The following is a 13,151-nucleotide window of genomic DNA, read 5'->3' as shown; positions in this document are numbered from 1 at the left end:
GCAAGATCCCACAGATTTTGCTGTGGTGCTGGTGCTTTCTTCAATTCCAAGCTGCTTTCAAACACTGACCTCTACTGAACACCGTACATTACAAATATAGGTAGGATGTTGTTCAAAAAGTTTCACCTGACCGGTAGCTTAGCAGGTAGAGTAAGGAACTATGGAACATTCAGGGACGTGATGGTATGTGGTCGATTCGCTATGAAAGCACGCTATCTCGATTTTTAAAAAAAATAATGTTTTATGTGAAATGACACTTTCTGCACTGTTGTTCAAATATTTTGTTTTATTTAGTATAGTATAATAAGCTTCTGTCTTAAGCATCCTAAATAATGCCATAGCTTCAGTTTTTGAAAAATATTCAACTTGAATGCAAAAAAGGGAAACGTGATGTAAGCTGCGAACCTGGTATTCCAACTGATTATAGGCTACTAAAGCCAACAACTTACCGCTGCACCACAGTTTTGCTTAAAACAGTGGAGAAAAAAAAAACGTCTCTGATAATCAAACGCTGCTATTTATGGCTGACCAGCAGATGTGCCTAATGTACCTTGTGAACAAATAATGAAGCTCCAAGAAATGAAACGTTTTTCAGTACAATTAAGTGAGCGCACCGTCTTCAGAAAGCCTCAGTTTCCCATCACTATGTATTACCAGTGGGGTTGCTAGAGTGAATCACAGCACGTATGTGATATACCTCTGAAGTTTTTAGTAAAATACAAATACATACCCTTCACTCAGACATACACACTTCTCCAACGTTTGTCTCAGAGGGGCCAGTTCAGAAATCTCCACTCTTCAAAAAAAAAAAGCTGCTAGAACCTAAAAGGGTTTATTCGGCTGTCTCCATAGGAGAACGCTTTGGATAACCCTTTTTGGATCCAGGTAGAACACTTTTTGGTTCCGAACCTGGTATTCCAACTGATTGTAGGCTACTAAAGCCAACAACTTACTGCTGCACCACAGAGTTTTACTGTAAGGGTCTGAGTGTAAGGGTCTGTTTAGTTGGAATTGTATTAGCAACAATGGGTACATTACACTGTGGGGATATTGAAAGCAGTTAGTGATAGGAACTCCCATTGTCTCTTACACAATAGAGCTGTGTTATATCTTTTTTCACCTGTTATTTCAAATCAAATCAGTTCGTGTGATACCTTGTGCCGTTGGCTCTGGAACCCAGTGTAAATCTTTCCGGGGAATCTCTGACAACGAGCACATAAATGAGGACCCGAAGATGGTGTGATGAAATTGAATTAGGCCCGCAGTACAGTGAGAGGCTGTAACTGGCAACACTGTGTTAATTCCTAACAGGTTAAACAACAAACACTATCAGGGGTTGCTCACAGAAACAGAGCCAGGCGGAAGAGAGAGAGGCGGAAGAGAGAGAGAGAACGTGTCAAAGAGCAAGAGGAGGGGAGGGTGTAGAGAAAGAATGATCCAACTACATCATCTGAGGGGAGAGGCAGAGTGAGAGAAGACAGAGACATGTGGAAGGGAAAGGTGAGAGAAACAGAGAGCAAAAGAAAAGCAACCAAGTGCATGTAGTGTATAAGGAAAATCAGATATGAATCACTGAGGCGGTTTGGTTGGCTTTAATGACGCCACGTGGGATGATGATGTGGATTCTGGGAGCGCTCTGGGTTTCAGGAGAGGGACTTCTTGGTAATTGGGACGTGAGTAGAGAGGTATAGACTTCTCTCAGCGCTGTGGAGTTTTAGGCTCGTGGGCGGTGTGTTCTGAAAGTGTGTGAGTGCCTTTGTATGTGCTTGTTTTCTCATCTGAAATCAGTTTGAGGGTTAGAGCTAGCAGCCCTGTCGTTGTTCAGGTATAACACCCCTGCTCTGCGTGTTTGTCTGTTCCTCATGTGGATCTATAGTTCTCAATAGTTCCTGGCTCTGCCCCCAGCCCTGTAATACTGAAGACCAAATCAATCATTCAGACAATGTCATACTTTTAATAATACTGAAATAGTGTACATGTACCCTACAGTATGTGTGGCTATACACTTCCATGACATAGATTGACTAGGTGAATCCAGGTGAAAGCTATGATCCCTTATTGACGTCACTTACTAAATCCACTTCATCAGTGTAGATGAAGGGGAGGAAACAGGTTAAATGATTTTTAAGCCTTGAGACAATTGAGACATGGATTGTATATGTGAACCATTCAGAGGGTGAATGGGCCAGACAAAAAATGTAAGTGCCATTGAACAGTTATGGTAGTATGTGCCAGGCGCACCAGTTTGAGTGTGTCAAGAACTGCAACGCTGCTGGGTGTTTCACACTCAACAGTTTCCCGTGTGTATCAAGAATGGTCCACCACCCAAAGGACATCCAGCGAACTTGACACAACTGTGGGAGGCATTGGAGTCAACATGGGCAAGCATCCCTGTGAAACGCTCGACTCCTTGTAGGTGTTCCTAATGTTTCATGCCCTCAGTGTATCTTGAAGTACAATAGTTAACGTAGGTGCAGCAAAAACTCTTACTGGGATTATCATATCTCATTATAGTATGAACAAATGTGAACAACAACAATTAAATGAAGTAATAATATGATCAGTCAAGTTTACAGTTCAGTGCTGACTTCCTCTACACACTAAGATTTAAACTACTGCCTAGAAACAGCGTTCACATTCTCAACATGAGGTGTCTACTAAGTCAGCTGGACTAATCAGCCTGGCATGAAAGCGTGTTCTTAATTCTGACAGGAACACAGTTTGCAACCAGTACTTTCTGACTCTGAAGACTATGTGCCGGAATTACTACAGCCTGTGTGAATGACGCAGTGTCAGCGCTAAGGGTGAATTAATCAAATTATACAATTGAATAATATATATCAATATACACGTAGGACCTAATATAGAACCCCCCCCCCCCAAAAAAAGAAAATTGCCAACTTTTTTTTAACACTTTAAGAATAATAAAAAATATTGATATTGAATTATTATTACATTCTAAAATATGTGAGAATAATTTGGACATTGCCTGACTTAGATTGGATGCATGCATGCCAATTTGTCTGTAGCCTATATTGCCGACGCAGGCACACATAATAAAGCCATGAATAGCGGTAGCCTTAATCTCACCTTTTGAATCTCAGCATCGCTCTCTCACAAAAACTGAGAAAAAAAATGAATCTCATATTATTATAAGGGAGCGGGAATTGGATACAATAATTATAAGAACTTTTCGAGCACCAAATTGAGGAAATGTTCTGAGTTTCAAGGTAGACCTATTCCAGTACTTGAATTTCTCAACTCCAAATTGAAGTTTGAATAGACTACTTCAAACCCCTTGTTTTGTTTCAAGTTGCAGGTGTAACATGGAAGACAATTATTTGTCATGTCATTTCAGTACCAGATCATATTGTAAATAAGCCTCCAAGGCTTAGAATTTTTTTTGCCATTATATCCTAAATAATTAATAGGAATAGCATTGGGTTTTGTGCAATAGTCTATCTTACAAAATTGCACACACTAAACTTGGTGTCCGATCCGAGGCACACAAACATAAGAGAACATAAACATTACCTTGATGCTTTCTCTGTTAAATCTAACGAGACTCTGCTGTAAAGCAAGCAGACAACAACAGGTGATCAACCTCAATTCTCTAGGATTATTAGATCCAATATGGATCCAGGCACAATTGTCTTCACGAATGGACATTTCTCGGGAACCCCTTTATTTTCCAGTACTTGGTCTGTTGTTGCATTGCATTTGCTGTCACAACATCTGTTCATCACTTGACTATCATTCAGAAAATTCCTTTGTGGATCAGATGATAATGTGTGAAAATATAAACTGCAAAAAAAAGAAACGACCCTGTCTTTCGAAGATAATTCGTAAAAATCCAAATAACTTCACAGTTCTTCATTGTAAAGGGTTTAAACACTGTTTCCCATGCTTGTTCAATGAACCATAAACAATTAATGAACATGCACCTGTGGAACGGTCGTTAAGACACTAACAGTTTACAGACGGTAGGCAATTAAGGTCACAGTTATGACAACTTAGGACACTAAAAGAGGCCCTTCTACTGACTCTGAAAAACACCAAAAGAAAGATGCCCAGGGTCCCTGCTCATCTGCGTGAATGTGCCTTAGGCATGCTGCAAGGAGGCATGAGGACTGCAGATGTGGCCAGGGCAATAAATTGCAATGTCTGTACTGTGAGACGCCTAAGACAGGGCTACAGGGAGACAGAACGGACAGCTGATCGTCCTCGCAATGGCAGACCACGTGTAACAACACCTGCACAGGATCGGTACAGCCGAACATCACACCTGCGGGACAAGTACAGGATGGCAACCATAACTGCCCGAGTTACACCTCCATCAGTGTTCAGACTGTCCGCAATAGGCTGAGAGAGTCTGGACTGAGGGCTTATAGGCCTGTTGTAAGGCAGGTCCTCACCAGACATCACCGGCAACAAAGTCGCCTATGGGCACAAACCCATCGTCGCTGGACCAGACAGGACTGGCAAAAAGTGCTCTTCACTGACAAGTCGCGGTTTTGTCTCACCAGGGGTGATGGTCAAATTCATCGTCGATGAAATGAGCATTACACCGAGGCCTGTACTCTGGAGTTGGATCGATTTGGAGGTGGAGGGTCTGTCATGGTCTGTCACAGCATCATCAGACTGAGCTTGTTGTCATTGCAGGCAATCTCAACGCTGTACGTTACAGGGAAGACATCCTCCTCCCTCATGTGGTACCCTTCCTGCAGACTCATCCTGACATGACCCTCCAGCATGACAATGCCACCAGCACGTCTGGGACCTGTTGGATCGGAGAGTGAGGGCTAGGGCCATTCCCCCAGAAATGTCCGGGAACTTGCAGGTGCCTTGGAGGAAGAGTGGGGTAACATATCACAGCAAGAACTGGTAAATCTGGTGCAGTCCATGAGCAGGAGATGCACTGCTGTATGTAATGCAGCTGGTGGCCACACCAGATACTGACTGTTACTTTTGATTTTGACCCCCCTTTGTTCAGGGACACATTATTACATTTCTGTTAGTCACATGTCTGTGGAACTTGTTCAGTTTATGTCTTAGTTGTTGAATCTTGTTATGTTCATAGAAATATTTACACGTTAAGTTTGCCGAAAATAAACGCAGTTGACAGTGAGAGGTCGTTTCTTTTTTTGCTGATCAGTACTGATCACCTTGAGGTTTTTGTCATCTGGAGCGTTCTGTCATGAAACAGGTGATTTGTGTGATATAAGTGAACCGACTCTATGCAGAATAGTCCACAAAGTCTGCAATGGTAAATATGAATTGAAAGACAATTACAGCAAGTTCCCTGATGCTGCTGCCCAAGCCAACTACAAGATAGAGTTCTATGAATATGGGAACTTCCCTGGAGTCATTGTCTGTATAGATGTATGTCATATTCCCATCAAGTGTCTCTCTACAGCAGATGCTGAGGAGTACAGGGATTGTAAAAACTGGTTCGCAATAAATGTACAACATTGTTGCACGTTGGAATGGTGCAAATCATGAGTAATGCACAAACAAACTTCTTGTTCACCCCCTATCTTCATGCAATAGGACCTGAGCAATGATGGTAAAACCAAGCTCATATCCACACCAGATGTGTAGTGGAGTGCATATTTGGTGTATGGAAGAGTTGATTCCAGTGTCTCAGAAAAACATTGCGCCTTCAACCAAGAAGATGCTGCGTTGTCATAATTGCAACAGCAGTGCTTCACAATTACCTCAAACACCATGGCTGCCCAGATCATCGGATTGAAGATGAGGATGACCCAGGTGACCCAGATGTACCCAGACATTGGCACTGGTGCTGCTTCATGTTTCTCTTATCCTCTTTCGTAACCAACTCAACATAAAAGATTTGCATCTTCATATCATGCTCTTCTTTTAAATATATTAGTTTGAGCTCGTTAACTTCCATGGCCAGTTTTTCATGCATGCGCATCCTCTTTGTCTTTGTCCTCTGGCCTGGGTTAGTGACCCAATCTACCCTCCTGGCTGCTGCACATGTAGCAAGCTGACCTTCAGCCGGTCTTATCCCCTCCATGCTATGGTGATCATCTGTCTCTACAATAATGATTGCATTGCTGCATTAGAGAACATTATTTCTTCAAGAGTTGAGTTCATTACATAATTGTATTATGGGTGTGCAAGAGATGACTGACATTACATATTCCCTGCAGTCCTGGGATGGCACATGTGGAGTGAATGTGTCCTACCAAATGAGAATTGGAACGGTCCCCCAGTTGAACTGTCCAAATGGTCATCTTCAGTGATACCTTCCAGGATTTGCTGTCTATAAATTATCAAAGTCAATGAGTCCCCCAACTCGTCTGCCACCAGTATTGAAATGCTCCCTACCATCAACAGCATGTCTTCTTTAAGTTACATTTCATGGTTTTCCACAGGACTTAAGGAAGACAATATAGAAAGTATATTAATAATTATGTTTGATATGGTTTGTTATATTTCTGACACACAAATACATTTAGGCTCCACTGTGTTGTGTTGCACAAGAAAACTAACATTTCAAAGTGACTCTGATTTGTAAAAGTGGGCTACAGTATCTTACCTTTTTGTTTACTTTTTCATTTGAGTTGAATTCATTACAAATTGTAGTCCGGACATTCTTTTTCTATTGATGAATAATGCTGTTTTTTCTCAGTAATTGGGTTCACATTAAGATGTTTTTTTCAAAGTCATTGAAATTCGTTGAAAAAAAAACGTTTTACCTCTGTCAATTGTTTGGTTAAGGTGACTTAGTCCAATTCGACACAATGCATATTTATTGGTGTCCCTTCTTAGGGATAGCCCCCTTTTTTCAGTTTTCACCTAAATTACATACCCAAATCTACCAGCCCGTAGCTCAGCCCCCTGAAGTAAGGATATGCATATTCTTGGTACCATTTCAAAGGAAACACTTTGATGTTTGGGAAAATGTGAATTGAATGTAGGAGAATATAACACAATAGATCTGGTAGAAGAAAATACAAAGAAATAGCCAACCTTTGTTTTTTTCCACCATCTTTCAAATGCAAGAGAAAGGTCACTGTTATAGCCATCACTCTGGTTGTAATTCAGATAGTGTCCACAATATGGCAGCAGTGTATGTGCAAAGTTTCAGATGGATAACTTGGAGTATGACTGATCCCAAGGTACATTTGGGCAAATCGTGAAGGAGACATTTGCATTCATATTCCATTTTTTCTGCAAGAATATCGTCAAATATACTTGGACTATGATTTAGCTTTCCATGTATTAGTAGCCATATAAGTTCAACATTTGCATAACAACCAGTTTTCATAACTTCAAAACTCTGAATATCCTTATAATTTTTGTCCAAAATGAAAAGGCATGCTGTCGTACAAGGTTAGAAGCTACATTTTACAACATATACATGGTTTACATATACTCCCGTAAAGCCCAGCTCATTGGCTATCTAGCTAGTTTTGTTTGACCCCGATTGGTGCTTATTTGACAAAGATACAGTCGTTCAAGTGATGGCCGCCCGCGTCATCGGCGTGTCATAAAGGCGTTGCTCTCTGACCAAATAGGGTGTCCTATAGGATATACTACACCCCTAATGAAATAGTGAAGTCTTGCTACCTTCTAGGATCTCTGAGGAATAGATACGGACGTGATTTCACTCATTGAAACAACATTTAGGGTGAGATTTTCAGATTCCTTTCTTTGCAAATTAAACAAGTGGAAATACAAAATCTATCGTGCATGCTATATGGACCTTTTTAAGATATGAAAAATGATTTTATGTAACAAAACAGCACTTCATGTTATCTCTGGGACCTTTTGGAATATGAATCAAAGCAAGATTTCAGATTTCTCCAATACAAAATTAAATCTAGAACCGGCTTACAATTTCGCAACAAAGCATCCTTCACTCATGCTGCCAAATATACCCTCATAAAACGGACTATCCTACCAATCCTTGACTTCGGCAATGTCATTTACAAAATAGCCTCCAACACTCTACTCAGCAAATTGGATGCAGTCTATCACAGTGCCATCCGTTTTGTCACCAAAGCCCCATATACTACCCACCACTGCGACCTGTATTTTCTTGTTGGCTGGCCCTCGCTTCATATTTGTCGCCAAACCCACTGGCTCCAAGTCATCTATAAGTCTTTGCTAGGTAAAGCCCCGCCTTATCTCAGCTCACTGGTCACCATAGCAGCATCCACCCATAGCACGCGCTCCAGCAGAAAATGTCACTGGTCACCCCCAAAGCCAATTCTTCCTTTGGCCGCCTTTCCTTCCAGTTCTCTGCTGCCAATGACTGGAACGAACTGCAAAAATCACTGAAGCTGGTGAGACACAGATCATTGCACCTATACATAGCCCACCCAACTTCCTCATCCCCATTTTGTTATATTTTTTTTGCTCCTTTGCCCCCCAGTATCTCTACTTGCACATTAATCTTCTGCACATCTATCGCCCCAGTGTTTAATTGCTAAATTGTAATTATTTTGCCGCTATGGCCTATTTATTGCCTTACCTCCCTAATCTTACCTCATTTGCACACACTGCGTATAGACTTTTCTATTGTATTATTGACTATACATTTGTTTATTCCATGTGTAACTCTGTGTTGCTGTTTGTCGCACTGCTTTGCTTATCTTGGACAGGTCGCAGTTGTAAATGAGAACTTGTTCTCAACTGGCCTACCTGGTTAAATAAAGGTAAAAAAAAATGTAAGTACACATGTCACCTTCAGAGGTGAATTTATCAAATCTATCCCGGTGGAAACATTTTTTTTTTTGTTAGGAGCTCTCCTCAAACAAAAGCATGCCATTTTTTCGCAGTAATGGCTGCTGTAAATTGGACAGTGCAGTTATATTAACAAGAATTTAGCTTTCAGCCAATATAAGACTATGTACTGACATTTGTTGTTACTCTAAAATCTGCGATCTTGACATAACGAGCTGCGTGATTTACAACTGTCCCGTTGATGGAACGCTGATCCTTAAGAGGATCCTCAGGTCAACACCAAATGCACAATGTTAATCTAATTAGGCTTCACAAAGATTAACTGGTTTGTCCTTATTTATCTTTGACTGGGACTCCCTAGTCTAGTACTAGTTAATCTAAAGGTCAGTAACATCTCAGAAAGCCTTAAAAAAAATCTGGATTAATTTAAGTAGAATTAGCCTTATCCTGACATAAATTAAACTCTGTCCAGGAAACCACCCCCAAATACACATCCAAAAAGTATTATGCATAATTATTGAAGAACCACATGACAGTATCGATTTAGGTTTTAAGTATCAATGTAAGGTAACGTTTTTGGTTAAATTTAGCATAAACTGTTTAGGAGACATAAGGAGACACAAAATGTTGAGTAGTTACACTACATTTCTGAGATCTTTCAGCTAGATTCTTACAGGGTTCACATTCAATGTCTAATTTAACTGATTAATTCTTAATATATGATTACAATTTACAGTGCCATAAATGCAAGGACAGAAAAGTTTTGTCACACGATTTTGGACAAATCTGTCAAGACACAACCATGATAAAGGGTTAAATTATAGGTTTTAAATCAACTAGTGAATTTGATTGAATATAGCTATGATCCCCTTGTATCTTAATGTAATGACATTAAAAACATTTGCAGATTATTATCAATGACTTATGAACTGCTGTAACAAGTTGTCCAGTGTAAGAAATCCTCACTGGTACCCTAGTTTATAGAAAGACCCATATACCGTTTGCAGATGGGTGTGGGTGGATGCAATACATGTTGAATAGTTTTGTTTTATGAAAAAGGGTGGGTTTGTTTGGAGTACATATTTACACTATACAGTTTGTGTGTGAACTGTGAACTAATTTACACACAAGTGAGGTCCCAATAAGCAGTAGCACAGGACTAAAATTTGAAGAGTAGCCAAGATGGGTGCCAGATAAAGGCTCTCAACCCTTTCCCGTCTCAGAGACCCTCAACTGGGCCATCTCTTCCTGACCTACCCCCTTCCTCTCGTGCGTCCATGGAGCGCATGCTGAGCTCCTCCCTGTCACTGCCGAATTGAGATCATGATTGGGAAAATGATCCTCATGTGATGCCGTGTCATTTTGATATACAGCCGGGGGTATTAAGGGCCTTTTATGTCAGTCTGCTCACACTGAATCGATTTCCTCAAACTGACAAACACCACTGAGCAGTATCGTGGCAGATGTTCTCAACAGTGCCACACTGACATGGAATGGCAGCTTGGACAAAGGCATCAGTATTAGGTGGGGTGACTGAGGTGTGTTTGTAAGTGGTCATTATCAGTGTGAAGGATCACGCCAATTACCTGAGCGCTGGCCTTTTAGTTATTGTAGCCTAATTAGAGAGAATATGCTACTGTTGTTCTCCAGAATATGAGATAAACAAGAAATGGAGAATAAGTAGGGGTTAATTGTGGCTTTGGTTGCATTGAGGATGCTGCGTAAAAGACGTTGTCAAGGAGACTTGATATTGGAGTTACTGTAGCCTGCGAGTAAAGAAGTACGTGGTCATGATGCATTCTCATGCTCCAGTGCAGAATTTAAGTTAGGCCCAAAAAAGTGTTGCTTTTTTATTATCATGAAGAGGGGCCTTTTTGGTTTTCACAGTAGGATGTCGCTCATCCTTGTGGGACAGAGATCATTTGGGTTTTCCCCTCATTTCACCCAGGGTGTTAGGTGTGGTATCATCCGTGAGGAAACAGCAGTTGCCAAATGTACACTAATATTATTTTGACGCAATGTAAATGCATAAGATTACTCTGAGATTGATCTGAGACTCATCGCTCTGTGAGTGTAGGGTGTGTTAAGAAAACAGAAAGCCTTAAGTGTGTGTGAGTGTCTGTGTCTGTCTGTTCATGATGCCGTTGACCTCAACAAGCATTTCCTGGAGTTTGCTAAAAGGCATTGGCACTTGGATTGTAACTTGTGCTATGGTCAGATGACATGAGAATAGAGCTCTTTGGACAAGCACACCAGTGGTAGGTTTGCAGAAAAGTACCTCATACCTACTGTGAAAGATGGTGGTGCGTCTTTGATGTTATGAGGCCATTTTGCTTCCACTGGTTTAAGGTCAACGGCATCATGAACATTACCAAATACAATGACAATTTACATTTAAATAATTGAGCAAACACTCGTATATTAGGCCTTGCTCAAGGGCACATCGACAGATTGCTCACCTTGTCGGCTTGGGGATTTGAACCAGCAACCTTTCGGTCACTGGGTCAACACACTTAAAGGAAAACTCAAAGTATATTTTGGTATTTGTTTCATTAGTGCATTGTTGATATAGTCCCAAAATGTTTTGCATATCAGCAAACACATTTTCAAGATATATAACTTTCAAAATACAGAAAATGTGATTGCTGACATGCAAAACATGCTGGGACTATATCAACAATGCAGTAATGAAACGAATAACAAAATATATATTTTGGGTGGAATTTTACTTTAACCGCTGTGCTGCCTGCCACTAGGCTACCTACCAGGACATTTTAGCCCAAAACCTGGTTGCCTCTGCCAGGAGGCTAAAACTTGGCCGCAAGCGAATCTTCCAGCAAGACAAAAACCCCAAGCACACATCAAAATCCACTTGGGCTGATCCCATTTAGTCGACTGGTCGATTATTTGGTTGATAGGCTGACGGTCAACCGAGATTTCTTTAGTCGAGCACGTAGTAAAAAAAAGAAAATGGGCGTACAACACACCTGTCTGATTCGCACCTGTCTGAGTGGACTAATCCATTCTGGACGCCATGGGGATGGCACAGTCCATCGGTCTAAGACATGTGCGACTGAAATTGTAGCCTATATGGTAATATTACATAAGAACAATGGTGCAACACTAATAAAAATAATATTTTATTACAAATGCGCTTTCCTCCACGTTGATAGCAGTTGCTGTCTGCGGATCTGAAATATCAGTGTGCTGTTGAATTGCTGCCTTTTCCTAGACCATGTTGCTGTGTGCATAATAGCAAAGTTACCCACCATATGGGTGTTGAGAACAATGCGGCGGAAGCAGCAGTGGAGTTAGGAGACAAAAAAACAGCCCTTGCCTTAATTGTATAAGAATAGTAAGGAGAGAGGAAACCCCAACTTAATTAGGTCTATAATCAACAGCCTAACTGTTAAATCTGCCTGGCTTTATAAATCATTCATATCAATTTAGCTAGAGAAATATGACAGATCCTGTTTGAGTGTTTGTTTAATAGCATACTGATACCATGAGCACCAAGCCTCAAGCAACCACAATGTCTGATAAACAATTTCACAAATTTGGCTGTTTTTAATCTTTGCTATGCTGGAATAAAGGCTTTACACTTTTTTTTGTTAGAACAGCCTCTCTGATATTACTTATAATTTATTTTGTGTTTACACTGTTACAAATTGTCAGAAAAAAATAATTTTATAATAATAACCCTCCTATTTCTTGATCTTCTTATTGTTGTTATTATTATTATGACAATCATTATAATAAGTACTGTCATTATCATTTGGCTTAGTATAGCAGCCTTGTATAACCACCATCAAGCTGTAGGCCTAAGAGCACATCCTGTTTAGTCTTAATACTGTAACTTAGGCCTACAAAAGTAAGATGGCGCCGACAGACATGCCAGCTCTGCTTCTAGCTCCTAAGCAACTTTGAGATATTTTTTATTTGTTCTGTTTGACATTATTTCCCCAGAATGTTTTCTGTGTTATTACATACAGCTGGAAATAACTTTTGGATGTCAGAGCGGCGGTAACTTACCAGCATTCTGACCATAAATACGACATTCCCGAATTGGATCCTATGTTCGTACCCCTCAAGGCAATTGAAATAATCCCAAAGGCTGATCCAAGATGCCGCCGGCAGAGAAGAGGTATTCTGAGTGACTTATAGTCCGACTCAGGAGGCATGCACACATCCACCACTTCTGAGTATATTACTCGCTAATGTTCAGTCCCTGGACAATAAAGTAGACAAGCTCAGCGTGAGGATCTCCTTCCAGAGAGACATCAGGGACTGTAACATACAGCCAGCTGGGTTCTCATTTCATCACACAGTCCAAAAAAAGTGGTCAGATGAAGCAGATGCTAAGCTACAGGACTGTTTTGCTACCACAGACTGGAATATGTTCCGGGATTCTTCCGATGGCATTGAGGAGTACC

The 13,151-nt window shown here is 40.7% G+C and overlaps 1 protein-coding gene across 4 annotated transcripts in view; it reads left to right on the top strand.

The window, feature by feature from the left end:
• The window catches only part of LOC106580141 (EGF-like repeat and discoidin I-like domain-containing protein 3), a 304,272-nt gene that overhangs the window by 202,777 nt on the left and 88,344 nt on the right, over positions 1 to 13,151 (top strand). The window lies entirely within an intron of this gene.

The sequence above is a fragment of the Salmo salar genome, chromosome ssa20 (genome assembly GCF_905237065.1).
Source record: "Salmo salar chromosome ssa20, Ssal_v3.1, whole genome shotgun sequence".
NCBI lineage: Eukaryota > Metazoa > Chordata > Actinopteri > Salmoniformes > Salmonidae > Salmo > Salmo salar.
The sequence above is the reverse complement of the archived record's forward strand: the minus strand, read 5'-3'. Positions and strand labels throughout refer to the sequence as shown.